Source organism: Coenobita brevimanus, chromosome 1 (genome assembly GCF_032717465.1).
Source record: "Coenobita brevimanus isolate Jiangsu-jjx chromosome 1, ASM3271746v2, whole genome shotgun sequence".
NCBI classification, from domain to species: Eukaryota; Metazoa; Arthropoda; class Malacostraca; order Decapoda; family Coenobitidae; genus Coenobita; species Coenobita brevimanus.
Genome location: NC_136954.1, coordinates 60,852,864 through 60,867,796, shown reverse-complemented (window position 1 = coordinate 60,867,796; position 14,933 = coordinate 60,852,864). Strand labels below are relative to the sequence as shown.

The following is a 14,933-nucleotide window of genomic DNA, read 5'->3' as shown; positions in this document are numbered from 1 at the left end:
CACCTCCCTCCTCCTCCCATCCATTCCCCAGCCACTAATCCTCACATCACTTTTGTTCTCTATATGCAGCAGTTCCTGAAAGTTTTCCCTCCATCTGCTCACTTTTTCTCCCTTCTCCAGTAGCAATCTACCATTTTCATCTTTCACTCCCAGTTTAGTTCTTTATCACCCTGTCTAACTCTCTTTACCTCTTTCCAGAACATTTTCTTACATTCCCTCCACTTTACACTCCAATTCCTTCCAAATTCCTCATCCACTCTCTTCGTACACTCTCTTACTAATCTTTTCACCGCCCTCTTCCTCTCTACACATAACTTTCTCTTCCATTCCTCAACTTCTCCCAGACTCTTGCTTCCCATCCACTCACTACTGTATATGCTTTCTTCTTTTGTGCCACAGCTTGTCTCACCTCTTCATTCCACCATGCTGTTCCTTGCACCCCTTTTCATCTTCATTTCACCTCACACACCACCTCACATGCTGCAAAGTTTCTTCTGTGAATATCTTGCACACACTTTCCACCTCCCCCATCTGCTCAAAATCATATTTACCCAATCACTCCTCCACTTCTCTCTTATATTCTGTCTTTTTTCCATCCTCTTGCAACCCTTCTACCCTCCTTGTATGGACTATTTCTTCCTGTCCTTCCCTCCTCCTATTGCTCCACTGCATTTGAACCTTCACTTTCACCACCACCACATGGTGGTCAGAAAGTACATTCCCCCAACCTCTGCATGCTCTTGCATCCATTAAACACCTTCTCATTCTGTCATCCAAACACATATAATCAATCATTGCCTTCCTTTCATTCAGTTCACCACCTGCCCTTCTCATCATTTGCCACATATACCTGTGGATCATTTTGTGTCTATAGAGGGTATTGACTATCACCAACCCCCTCCCCTCACAAACATCCATTAGAGGACTGCAATTCTCATCCACTTGTGCAGGCACACCCCACTCACGAACTACATCCACCTAAACATTCCCTACTTTTCCATTTATATCTCCAGTTAAAAACACTATCTCATTCCTTTCAAACTTTTCCAGGCATGCTTCCAAATTTGCCCAGAACTCTTCTTTCACTCTACTTGCATGATCTTGCATTGGCACATAAACACGTACAATTGCCCATATTTGTGGTCCTACTTTCAATCTTACCCACACAATCATGATCCATGCTCTCTTATATTTTCCTTCCGTCTCTTGCACACAGCAATACATATTCCTTCTTTTGCTCTCTCATTCTCACCTACTCCCATGCATATACCCCATCCATAGTCCCACTCTCTCACACTCACACCTTTCTATTTATTCTTAGTTATTCCACATATGTCCATTTTTTCACCCTGATGCACCAAGACGATCCCTCCCTCTTTCACCTCATCATTCACAATCCGTGCCACAATCCGTAACATGTCCTTTGTTCGGTCCTTAGTCGTCACCTCTTGGTCAGTCCTGCTCCGAGGCTTCTTGTTTGTATTTTCAGTTCCGGGTAGTTGTTTTCCGGGAAGGAGCACTAACCCTCCGCCAACCCACTTGTTGTCAGGCAGGGAACAAGTGTTGTTTGTAAATGATTTCCTGGTTTACATGAAATCATTTGGCTTGCCACTCAATGTGGAGCAATCTTAAAACAGAGTAGCACCACACTAAGTGGGTGGATGATGGGTGCCCCTATCTGCCAGTAAACTTTTATAAAGTACAGTAATATGTTCCATTTTCATGCACCATCAAGAGGGTGGTTCAGTATTTGAAATAAAAGGTATCCTATGTATGAGACATGCAGAGTAACCAGGACTTGTGTGCGATTCCTCAGGTCTACATTGCAGACTGAAGACCTCCACTCATGAATTGTTTTAGTTATCACAGAAACAGTGCATATGGTACTGAATGCTTAACCCCTTAACTGCGGGGCGTCACTTTCGTGACGCTTGGGAGCAAGGGATCATACCGCGGGGCGTCGCTTTTGTGATTCTGTGTTATTTTGAATTCACCCGGGCTTCCAAGTGGGGGCTTGTATCATCTATCGGTACTGCCAATGTCCAACACTAGTCAGCACTCCTAATCTCATCTGTACTCCCATCCATTGTTGACAATTTAGCCATTTCTCCCCGTTCTTGACTCCCCTCCCTACCCCCCCTCCATTACCCTATCCTCTCGCCTGCCCGGCCGTGCTACGCTAAGTAAATCTTCCCTGGAATTTTTCACTGATTTCATCCATTGAAATAAGCCCTATGTCGTATTCTTATACCAAATAATATATACAAGAAAGAAATAAGGTAAGTGAGAGTGCCATACACCTGGAATTGGCTAATTATCACCTGACAACACCTCACGTGCACTCGTTCGCTAATTTTCGCTGTTTTTTTCCCCTTGAAATATGCCCTATAATCTATTTTCGTAATAAATATACATGTAAGGAGGGAAGGGAGAAGCCTAAGTGATATTTACATTCACCTGGAACTACCTAATTTATAATGTATTGTCTAGATTTCCTGCCAATCATATCAGTGCTAGACAAAGCTGTTTCAAGATATAACATTGGTAGCTCTGAATATATATATCTCCTAAGTAGGCCTCTAATCTATTTTCGTAATAAATATACATGTAAGGAGGGAAGGGAGCAACCTAAGTGATATTTACATTCACCTAGAACTACCAAATTTATAATGTATTGTCTAGATTTCCTGCCAATCATATCAGTGCTAGACTTAGCTGTTTCAATAAGTAATATTGGTAACTCTGAATAACCCCTAGCAGGCCTCTACGCTGGTGGTCCTCCGTTATCACTCAGTTCTCTCTCAACTTCCGAAGCGAGAGTACGTATGTTTCTTCTTGCCGACTTCAAGGCCTTTTTTCACCCCCATGCAAATGGCCCTGTGACCTTTACCCCCTACTAAACCTCGTGTGGAAAGAGGTAAAGGGCTGACAATTGATAAAAGAGTGACTACGATCTTTCTATTGAGTAAAACAGTGCAAGTGGAATTGTAAGTAATATGTAAATAATGTGTAAACAGCAAGTGAAAGTAATGAATGTAAATATACGTGAACAATGGAAAATAGTTTTATAAGTTATTTCAAGTGACAGTGCACAACACAGTGTAAATAAAATAGAAATGTAAATAACGTAAATAAAATAGAGAACGTAAATAGAAATGTAAATGAGTAGTATTATAAGAATACGAGTATATACCCTAGGAGTAATGAAAGTGAAAGTTTCACTCTAGCATGTCTGAATGCTATGAGTTATGAGAGTGAAGATGAAAGTGACATTCACTCTCAATGCCAGTATACAGGACGAGAAAGTGAATGCTACGTATTTTACTGAAAGAAATTGAATCCCTACAGTGACAATAAACTAATACTACTGAAGGAAACTTATGGATAAAGACTATAGATATATATAAGTGTTATATAGTAATAGAAATATAAAGTGTGAGGGGTTTTATGAATAATAAATGACAGACTACCAAGAGCGAACTAGTGCCAGTGCGACGATCAGACGCGCTCGTAATTTCCATTGCTTTCACAGTGGTGTTTTTTTTAGTATGGATCCCAAACTACTTGAAAATTGTAGAATAGTGTTTATAGTGTTTGTATCTGGCTGTGGTAATCATATTACGGGTTGTCGGGAAGTGTAAAGTGGAGACTTCGTTACCCTACTTCAGAGGTCTCCACAAGTCCTACGGTAACCGACGAAGGCTCAACAATCATTCCAGGAGAAAGCTGAAGGTATGTGCCATAAGCATATATAATTTTATTATTCTAGGACTAATAACTGATTTTTGGCAAATATTTTTTGAGAGTCTGTCGGAGCCCAAATAACCCCGCGGCACACGCAAGTTATTGGTAAACAAGCCCGCGGTGTAGGGGTTAAACTGACATTTATTATACAGTAGTGTAATGGATACACAATAACTACTTCTATAACTAATTTATATCACTTCTGTGATGCAGACTGCATATAGTCTTTAAAGAAAATAATTTCCTCTAACTGCTAAGATTCAAAAACTATTTAACCCGCCCCGTCCCAACCGATTTTCCACCACTGACACCCTCCAATCCCGACCAATTTTGGAAAAAAATTTTTTTGGCTCAAACCTCCGCTCTTGGTGAGAAACATCAAAAATTCATAGAGAAAACACTCACCTGAGGTTTAAAATACTGGATACAGGTAGCAGTATCCCTTATCTTATTGGGTTTTCTATCAGGCTGGCTCCAAAGAAAATGAGTTCTATGGGATGGTAACTATTCCACACCACTCATAAACGGTATTTATTTATTTATTTAGTATGAATTTATATGTAGTACGAGAGTATATTGGTTTTCACACAGTAATACAGGCAATATAAGCATTGTTTCACTCACCAAACACATCAACATACCTGACCTTCTTTGGCGACATTACCTGATCATCATTTCTGACTGTTTCTTCCTCTAATGCTATGTAAACTTTGTCCTCCACATTGTCATCGACTGAGGAATCACTCTGGCCCTGAATTTCATATCGTGGTTTACTGGCCAGGTCACTGGTAACAGGTGAATTGCCGAGACAATGGCATCCGAGGGGAGGAGGTCATGCGGGGTAAGGCACTGTCCCTGCCTGGCATCGTGTAGAGGAAGGTGTCCCGTGTATACGTACCAAAAATCACGTGCGAAATTTGAAAAATGTGCAAATGACAGACCTTGCAATTGCAGTGCATTTATATATGCCAACAGGAGTCACAGTGACAAAACGTTCGGACGTATATATACGTCAACAGGACACAGCGGGTTAAACTGATTGAAACACAACTACTGTATACAGTATATATATATATATATATATATATATATATATATATATACAGTAGAACCTCTTTGGTCCCCCTTTAATCCGGATTTCTGTTAATCCGGACAAAATTTAAAAATAATAAGCTCCAAAAATATGTTGAAAGTAATTCTACAGTCATTTTCAGTATTGGCACGGAAAGCGATCGTCATTCGTTTAGTCTCGGATCACGCTAGGTCGCTACATGGGCACCTGTTTAAACACACGCTAGCATTCGTTCCATCAACTAGTTCACCAACCATTTATATTTTTACGCTGTATTTCAAAAGTTAATCCTCCTTACCATTCCCCTTAATGCAAGTGTAGCTTCTGTAATGAATAAAGGTGTTAAAAGGAGGAGTTTGCTCACTGGGTCAGAATATTCTGCAGTGTTTAGCGATTACTGTAGGTTATTTTTTGTACTTAAATGTGCTTTACTTGTACATCAAACATTATCTTCTTGCCCATATGGGTGTTATCAGTATGCCAAAGATGACAATGTATTTTTTGCCTACATAAGTTTTATTTTTACTCCAAATATTACAGTTAATTAATTAATTTATTTTTTTGCCTACACGGGCCTTAGTCACTTACTACAATTTAAAATGTAGACTAGTTTCTTGTCATGGCCTTACCTGTAAATTATGCAATACAAAACTATCTTACATGATTAGTTTTGTTATTTTAGTACTGGTATCCTTTCATCTTTTGCAGTTACGTAGGGTTGACATATGCCACATATGTTAATAATTAACAAACATACCATATGTGGATAGATTTTGGTACGAACTGGAGATTACCCTGATGGTCCGGACAATCTGCTAATTCGGACAACCCTTTCCCCCATATAGTCCGTATATATATATATATATATATATATATATATATATATATATATTTTGTGGTAGGTCGGGGTGCTCACTATCCACTCACTTGATGTAGTGCTGCTCTCGGGTTTCTGCCCTTTCCTCTCCTCCATCCTTCTTTCCATCCATCCTCTTCTGTCTTTCTTGCCTTCATTCTTTCCTCATTCTTCTGCCTGCAGGTGACTTTACACTCCCTTTTGTGTCTTTCTTTTCTTCATTCTGCCTGTGGGTGACTCTCCACTGGGTGACAAGCCAAATGGTTTCCTGTACACCAGGAAACCATTTACTAAGCTGGGTGGTAACCATATAACCAAATTTTGGCTCCTGGTGGTTTAGTGGGTAATAAAGGTACTCCAGTCAGATTCAGCCAGTGAAGGTTTACATCCAAGGGGTGGTTGGGGTTTATTGCTCACGTAATGCCACTCAGGGATGAGTGAGGCTGGTCACTGTCATCTTAAATGCCAGGACCAACTTCCCTAGCCCCGGGCTCCTACGCTCCTCATGGGGCAACGTAGGATTAGATGATGGATGGATGGATGGATATACTGTATATATATCGTTTCGTTTCGTTTCGTTTTTAAAGGCTCCAACATGCTTGCATGTGTCGGCCTTGGTCACCTAATGGCGGCTCTCCACGCTGCACGATCCATTGCAGCCTCCCTGTTCAGTCCCTTAATCCTGAGGTCACACTTAATGACCTCGTCCCATGTCTTTCTCAGTCTACTCCTCATAACCCCACCCCCAGTATTAACACTTCTCACCTTCCTCACCCAATTATCATCCCCCATCCTCTCCACATGTCCAAACCATCTCAATCAACCTCTCCTCATCACAACACCAATACACTCCAGTCCCATCCTACCTCTCAACTCTTCCATTGTAAACCCAGCCCCTCCAAGCCTTGGACGCAGGGACGCACTGCACATCCACCTAATCATTGTCATTTCTGTACGTCTGAGCCGGCGAATATCTTCCTCCTTCACTGCCCAGGTCTCACTACCATACAGCATTACACTCCAAACACATGCTGCATACAAAGACCCCTTAGCATGTAGGGAGAGTCCTCTCAATGTCAGGAGAGGCAAGAGCTCCCTGAACTTCTTCCAACCACTTCTCACCCTAGCCACAGAGCTAGCTCCAGCCCCACCTCCAGCACACATGTCTCCCAAATAACAAAACTCTTCCACACACTCCAGAGATTCACCAGCAAGTTCAATCCTTTCACATCTGTCAATCTCCACCCGCTCACCCCAACACACTGTACACATAAAATCAGCATTATCTCGCAGTCTACCTCTGATACCACTACATCTCTAATGCACGCATTTATCACACACACCGCACAAGATGGAATTACTTCCCACGCCCTTGTGGCAAACTGCACATGGCCAGTCTCCTTCGTCTTTGACAGTACCGCCACCAACCCTAGATATCATCACTCTTGTTTTATCTGCATTTACCCTTAAGCCCTTGTACCCCATACCATCTCTCCACTTCCTAAACCTTTCCTTCACCTCCCTTTCGCTCTCTGCAATCAACACCAAATCATCAGCATACAACAACTCCCACGGGAGTCCATTTCTAAAGTCAAGTGAAAGGGCTTCAAGTACCATTATAAACAACATGGGACTCAACACTGACCCCCGATGCACACCAACATTCATGGAAAACTCATCACTCAAATCTCCATTCACTCTTACCTGGGTGTGAACACCCATATACACAGCCATAACTACCCTAACCAGCCACTCCTCCAAGCCAAGCTTTCTCATTGCCCACTTCACCACCTCTCTAGGGACTCTGTCAAAGGCCTTTTCCAAATCAACAAAAACAAAATAAAGATCCCTTCTCCTACCAATATATTTTTCCTGAAACTGTCGAACAATGAATATGGCATCAGTGGTCCCCCTACCTGGCATAAACCCAAACTGCATCTCATCAATATTCATTCTTTCTTTAATTATACCTTCTAAAACTCTCTCCATTACCTTCATTATCTGATCTAAAAGCTTGGGAGCAAGGGATCATACCGCGGGGTGACACTTTTGTGATTCTGTGTTATTTTGAATTCGCCCGGGCTTTGAAGTGGTGGCTTGTACCATCTATCAGTACTGCCAATTCCAACACTAGTAAGCACTCCTAATCTCATCTGTACTCCCATCCATTGTTGACAATTTAGCCATTTCTCCCCGTTCTCGACTCCCCTCCCTACCTCCCCTCCATTACCTTATCCTCTCGCCTGCCCGGCCATGCTACGCTAAGTAAATCTTCCCTGGAATTTTTCACTGATTTCATCCATTGAAATAAGCCCTATGCCCTATTCTTATACCAAATAATATATACAAGAAAGAAATAAGGTAAGTGAGAGCACCATACACCTAGAATTGGCTAATTATCACCTGACAACACCTCACGTGCACTCATTTGCTAATTTTCGCTGTTTATTTCCCCTTGAAATATGCCGTATAATCTATTTTCGTAATAAAAATATATATAAGAAAGGAAGGGAGAAGCCTAAGTGATATTTACATTCACCTGGAACTACCTAATTATTGCAGGCCACCCACTGTATTCTGTGCTAAGTAAATCTTCCCTGGAATTTTCCACTGATTTCATCCATTGAAATAAGCCCTATGCCTTATTCTTAAACCAAATAATATATACAAAAAAGAAACAAGGTAAGTGATAGTGCCATACACCTGGAATTGGCTAATTATCACTTGACAACACCTCACATGCACTTGTTCGCCAATTTTCGCTGTTTATTTCCCCTTGAAATATGCCGTATAATTTATTTTCGTAATAAATATACATATAAGGAGGGAAGGGAGAAGCCTAAGTGATATTTACATTCACCTGGAACTACCTAATTTATTATGTATTGTCTTGGTTTCCTGCCAATCATTTCATTGCTATATATTAGCAGGTCTCACAGGGTTGAAGTTGGTAGTATTGCACTCACCCTAGCCAGGCGGCAGGAGGCCACTACTATCAGTTCACTGTCGTCTTTGAAAGTGGGAGTATGTCTGATTCGCTCCTGTTAACTTCTGCCGCTTTTTAGCCCCATGCAAAGGGCCCTGTGACCTTTACCCCCTACTAAACCTCGTGTGGAAAGAGGTAAAGGGCTGACAATTGATAAAGAGTGACTATGATCTTTTTATTGAGTAAAACAGTGCAAGTGGAATTGTAAATAAAGTGTAAATAATGTGTAAACAGCAAGTGAAAGCAATGAATAAATATAAGTGAACAGTGGAAAATAGTTTTATAAGTTACTTCAAGTGACAGTGCATAACACAGTGTAAACAAAATAGAAATGTAAATAATGTAAATAAAATAGAGAACGTAAATAGAAATGTAAATGAGTGGTATTATAAGAATACGAGTATATATACTAGGAGTAATGAAAGTGAAAGTTTCACTCTAGCATGTATGAATACTATGAGTTATGAGAGTGAAGGTGAAAGTGACATTCACTCTCAATGCTAGTATACAGGACGAGAAAGTGAATGCTACGTATTTTACTGAAAGAAATTGAATCCCTACAGTGACAATAAACTACTATTACTGAAGGAAACTTATGGATAAAGACTGTAAATATATATAAGTGTTATATAGTAAAAGAAATATAAACTGTGAGTGTTTTTATGAATAACAGACCACACTAGCGGCGAATGATCGGAAGTGGGATGGTCATATGCCCTCGTAATTTTCATTGCTTTCACAGTGTTTTTTTTTGGGAAGTATGGATTCCAAACTATTTGAGAATCACAGATTAGTGTTTCTAGTGATAATATCAGGCTGTGGTAATCATATTACGAGTTGTCGGGAAGTGTAAAGTGGAGACTTCGTTACCCAACTTCAGAGGTCTCCACAAGTCCTATGGTACTCGACGAAGGTTCAACAAACACCCAAGGAGAAAGCTGAAGGTATGTGCCATAAGTATATGTGATTTTAATATTCTAGGACTAATAACTGATTTTTGGCAAATATTTTTAAAGAGTCTATCGGAGCGCGAATATGCCCGCAGGAGCCGCAAGTCAAAGCAAAACAAGCCCGCGGTTTAAGGATTAAGCACCATATCACAAATCAATCGTTTGTGCTGCTGCACACACTCCTCACTTCCTAAAACTTTAAACATCCCTCACTAACCTTCTATTGGCTCTCCTAACCAGAAAATAATCCATCTGACTGCTATTTCCCCCAGACTCATATGAAATTAACCTACTGTCTCTTTTCCTAAAATATGTGTTGCACACAATCATGTCCATTGCCTCCCCAAACTCGAGTATCCTTTCCCCTTCTGCATTCCTTATACCATACGCACATCCCCCATGCACTCCTTCTTAACCCCTTAAACGCGGTTGTGTACTCGTACAGTCGTTCCCCCCCGAGTGGCGGGGTTGTATCGCGGTCTGAGTACCTGTAGGAAAATATTCACCAAAAATCAGAGATTAACCCTAGAACATTATACTTGGTATGGCAGATAGTACTTACATTCAGCTTTCTCCAGAGACAGGTGTTGAGCCTTCGTGGACTACCCAAGGACTTGTGGAGACTTGCAAAGTTGGGTAACCAAATCTTCACTTTCACACCTCCAGCAACTTGGTTTCCCCTCTACCACAGCCTCATTCTGTCACAGTAAACTTTATACTACAACGTAAAGGTAGTTAGGAATCCATATTTGTACAATAAGCACTGAAAATACGGCTAAAATCAATGGAGCGTACGGCCGACATGCACTGTGGCGGCGGTCTTCCTGTCACTCAACAAACATTTCCATTTTCACAGCTAAAAACATGTATACTACATTATTTTCAATCATATTACTTCCCAAAAGATCACCACGGCGAGCTTTTTATTCTGCCTTACGCCCGCCACTTTATTCTCGTTCCTGTCGGCCACTTGCACTGACTGGGAAGAGCTAGAACTCGCCATAATGTCACTTTGAAAGCCTGCAGTAAACTGACGCTAAACAGGGGCAAACCGTGAGAAAAAAAGCTAGTGTTACAACTGGGGAAACAAGCGTTTCCTAGTAGCATAAACTGCTTGTGAGAGGAGAGTCCAGATTTACAGTTCTGAGCGCTCAGAGCGCTGCCATGTATCACAGCCAGGCTGGCCGGGCCGTGGTGGAGGGGGGACGGGGGGAAAACGCGATACTTGGCAACAACTGAGGTCAGTAGTACAAAGGTAAAGTATGCTAGGTGTAGCTAGAGGGTGGTGGTACTGATAGACAATACCAGCTGGAGCCTGCTTGCCCGCGGTTATTCAAAATTTACTAGAATCGCAAACGCGACGACCCGCCATTATGTCCTTTTCGCCGAGCGTCGCAAACGCGACGATCCGCATTTAAGGGGTTAACCTTGTGCTGCTTCACCTACATGACCATTTAAGTCCCCTCCCAAAACCACTATCTCATCATCCCGCATACCACCCACTACACGTATTAACTCATCCCAAACTCTCTCTCTCTCTATATATATATATACATGACTCTCAATTTCCCAGATTAAAAGGGGGGGAGACCAGTCTGGGAATCACAAAAGTCCGGCCCCATATCCCATTCCCTGGACTATTATCATCCTTTGTCCGAATTCTCCAATATTGTCCAGCAATTATTCCGATATTCTAGAGTATTCTGGCATGCAGGCTACATATACCAACATAACTAACATACACAGTACATAAAATAATAACACTGACACAATAACACTGATAATAACTGACACAATAGCAATATTTTGCTGGCTACAACCCTAAGAATGGCTGTTTAGACAGTTGTTGACGAGAATGTGGAGGGTATGATAGAGGAAGATCAGAAAGCTGAGAAAAAAAAAAAAAGAGGAAAATGAACAAGGAATAGAACACCACAAGATGAGCCAACCACTCATCAGCTGACTGAGATACAAACACGCAGTCATCGAATGTGATCTCGATCTTGGACCGAATCGGAAATTTTAATTTGGAAAATATTTTAATCTTTATCAACATAAAGATTTGCACACCTAATTATTTGAAATTCAGTCAAAAGTTTGTGCTTAATGTAATTATTAATAGAAAATCAGGATTCAGAGCAAAAATTGCTTGAAGTTAGCAGAAGTGTTTTGCCTCTAGCCTAACAACTCGCCTTGACGGACTTTTGCTTTGTTTACATATCGATTTACAATGCAGATACATTTTTTTGTACTCAAAATAAATACTTATGCAAAATAGAAGTCTGTCAAGGCATGCTGACGATCTGAAGGGGAAATATCTGCTAACACTGGCCAACCATTCATCAGGTGACTGAGATACAAACACTGACGATCTGAAGGGGAAATATCTGCTAACATTGGCGCATTTTAGCTCTGAAACCTAATTTATTAATTAGGTTATAACCCTCTCAGGCACAGTCACGCGAATCGTGTTGCATGTGGTTTGGTAGAAAGAAGCACAGTCACACAAATTGCATTCCAAAGCAAAAAAAAACGCTGTCATAAGAAAAGTTTTCGGCCGATTTGCGTCAAATTTTGGTGCATTCTAGTGTGTGCAACTCTGTTCCAAGGTAAGCATTTGGCAACAATGTGACTGCTCTGATGATACAGTGCGTAGCAGAAATATCTCAGTATCTCACGACCAGCCGGGCAGGAGAGTAGCACTGGTGTCAGTTGTCCCTTTAAACCCACCATTTTCCCCCTCCCACCCGAGACAGAAGCCATTATTGAAATATTGTGATTATACAATGTTTTTGACAATAATGTGAAGTCATTGTGTCCATGGAACACAGATACAGTATATTGTCTGTAAATCATTGGGGCCTGTTATCAGCTGTTAAGCCTACAGGCAGGAATCTGGTTTGTTATAACGGGGTTTCAACTGTGCTTCACCCTGTCCGTAAATGAGGAGTATTTTACCTTTATATAGTGAAGCCAATACTTATATTTGTGAAACATATAGTGACTGAATTGGTGAAATAACTGACCTACCATAGCAGGCATTATGCACGCCATAGAGATATGCAACAGTCGCTAAGGAAACAGGCGGTCATGTACACCATGGAGTCGGGAATAACAGAGGAGGTTGGGATGGAATCATGTGATAGTGTTTTATATTGCGTATGGTTTAGTGTGAAATATACATATAAAATAGTGCAGCGTGTGTTCACAGAGAAATATTTCATGCACTGACTGACTTAGCTAAAACATAGAGCAAGTGTCAGAGACAAGAAATATGCCACAACCACATATACATATGTATGTCGTGCAGCGAATGTTCATGGAGAAATCTATTGTGTGCATCGCATGTGCTTTAGGCAAATGTATCGCAAGGAGAGAAGAAAATACGTCACAGCCAAACACACATACACACACACACGAACACGCTCACACACTACACAACTCCTCATCTTCAAGCTACTGCCAGCATCTAAACACCTCTGGAGGAAGTGCGTTATCCTTATTTTGTTGCTTTGTATATTGACCTATTTCTATAGTTCAATATTTTTTACACAAATAAGTAATGTTTTTTACATACACACACAGCTTCAGTATCAGTACCTAGCAAAAAGACTAGTGGTCATGTCGAGTTTCTGAGAGCACTATCAAAAACCTTATGATATTTTCCGTGTATACTTTGAGTAAAAAAAGAAAATAATAAAACATAACAAGCAAAAATATGTAGGCATGGGTGAGGTAGGGAAAGAATGTTTTTTATCTCGCGTGCGGGTGAGGAGGAGTATTCTATGTTTGTCGTCCAATTTCTCCAAAACCATTGGACATATCAATTTCCTGTAAGAACCATGATAAAGAGCAGCAAATTCTACTTATGTTTAAAATCAGAATATAAGCCTTTGGGAGCATTTTTTTTGTAGGAAAAGGCAGGGGAACAGACTGTTTTTTTTTCCTCGCTTGAGGTAAAAGTTGAAAGCGTGCCGTGGAATAATCTCACTTGGTCGGCCAATTACTCAAAAACTATTGGATGTATCAATTTCCTGTAAGAACCATGATAAAGAGCAGTAAATTTTACACATGTTTATTACCAGAATATATGTCTTTGGGAGGATTTTTTTGCAGGAAAAGGCAGGGGAACAGACTATGTTTTTTTTTTTCTCGCTTGAGGTAAAAGTTGAAAGCGCTCTGTGGAATAATCTCACTTGGTCGGCCAATTACTCGAAAACTATTGGATGTATCAATTTCCTGTAAGAACCACAATAAAGAGCAGTAAATTCTACCTATATACAAGACATAACAATGTAATATCTATGATAAAAATTTGTTGTTACGAGGCGGGAATATTGCATATGCTGTGCACACATCACGAAAGTGACACACGGACGTGAGTTCCCAGTCGTTTTTGTCGAAAACTATGAGGAGTATCGAAACCATCTGTACTCATTAGAAAGCTCATGAAATTCTGCATAATATTATGCAATAAAAACATAAGGTGTGCAAGAAAAGTTCAGAATGAGAGCTCCTTGAATTTTTTTCAAAAATGGCTTTCAATTTTTGGCTATTTTCTCAAAAACTACGAATCGAATCACAACTGGACTTGTCTTTTTAGAAAGCTGATGACATTCTTTATCAAAACTTCTAATAACATTTTCCTGTATGATGGAAAGCATTCGAATGGTGATGTTGGGAAGTGAAAGAGTCATAGCGAAATGTTTATTCACGGCTGCCTAATGTTGCTTTATTCATGTTTTCCTGTTATTTTGTGGTGCTTATCAGGTAGAACAAACATCGACGAATAAGATGATATAGGTTTCATGGCAGTATATTGATGTTTGGGTGGCGAAAATAAGGAGAGAATACGTGTTATTTGCCGTGTGTGGGCAGACGGGCCGGGCGGCCAGGCGGTTAAAATCGTGTGCCAGAAAACTTACCAAAACTTATCGTGCGCGAGAGGGTTAAGTACATTGTTTTAAAGCAGATTTCAGATAATTAGGTGTGTATGAGCCACTGTGGTGAAAAAAATATATATATATTTTCCAGTGACAAGTGACGATTCGGTATTTAGTAGCACCAAGTCAGATGAGCCAAGTGAGGAGGAATGGATCCCACTGGCTTTGTCCGTAAGAAAATATGTATACTGTATTTTTTATTACTTATGAATTTTATTGTGTCCAAGCCTCCCTTAAATTTTACTGTGTTATACACTGAACTATTTATAGTGGCATTTGAGAAGGGTAAGAGGCAAATGGGATATTGCCACGAGTTAGGAACTGGTGGCGTGAAGCAGGTTGGTGGCCAAGATGCGTTTCATGTAAGAAAATATCTTCTTGT

General features: G+C 40.6%; 1 protein-coding gene across 2 annotated transcripts in view; it reads right to left on the bottom strand.

Annotated features, from left to right (window-relative positions):
- Positions 1-14,933, bottom strand: part of Cog2 (conserved oligomeric Golgi complex subunit 2) — a 78,607-nt gene that overhangs the window by 42,175 nt on the left and 21,499 nt on the right. The window lies entirely within an intron of this gene.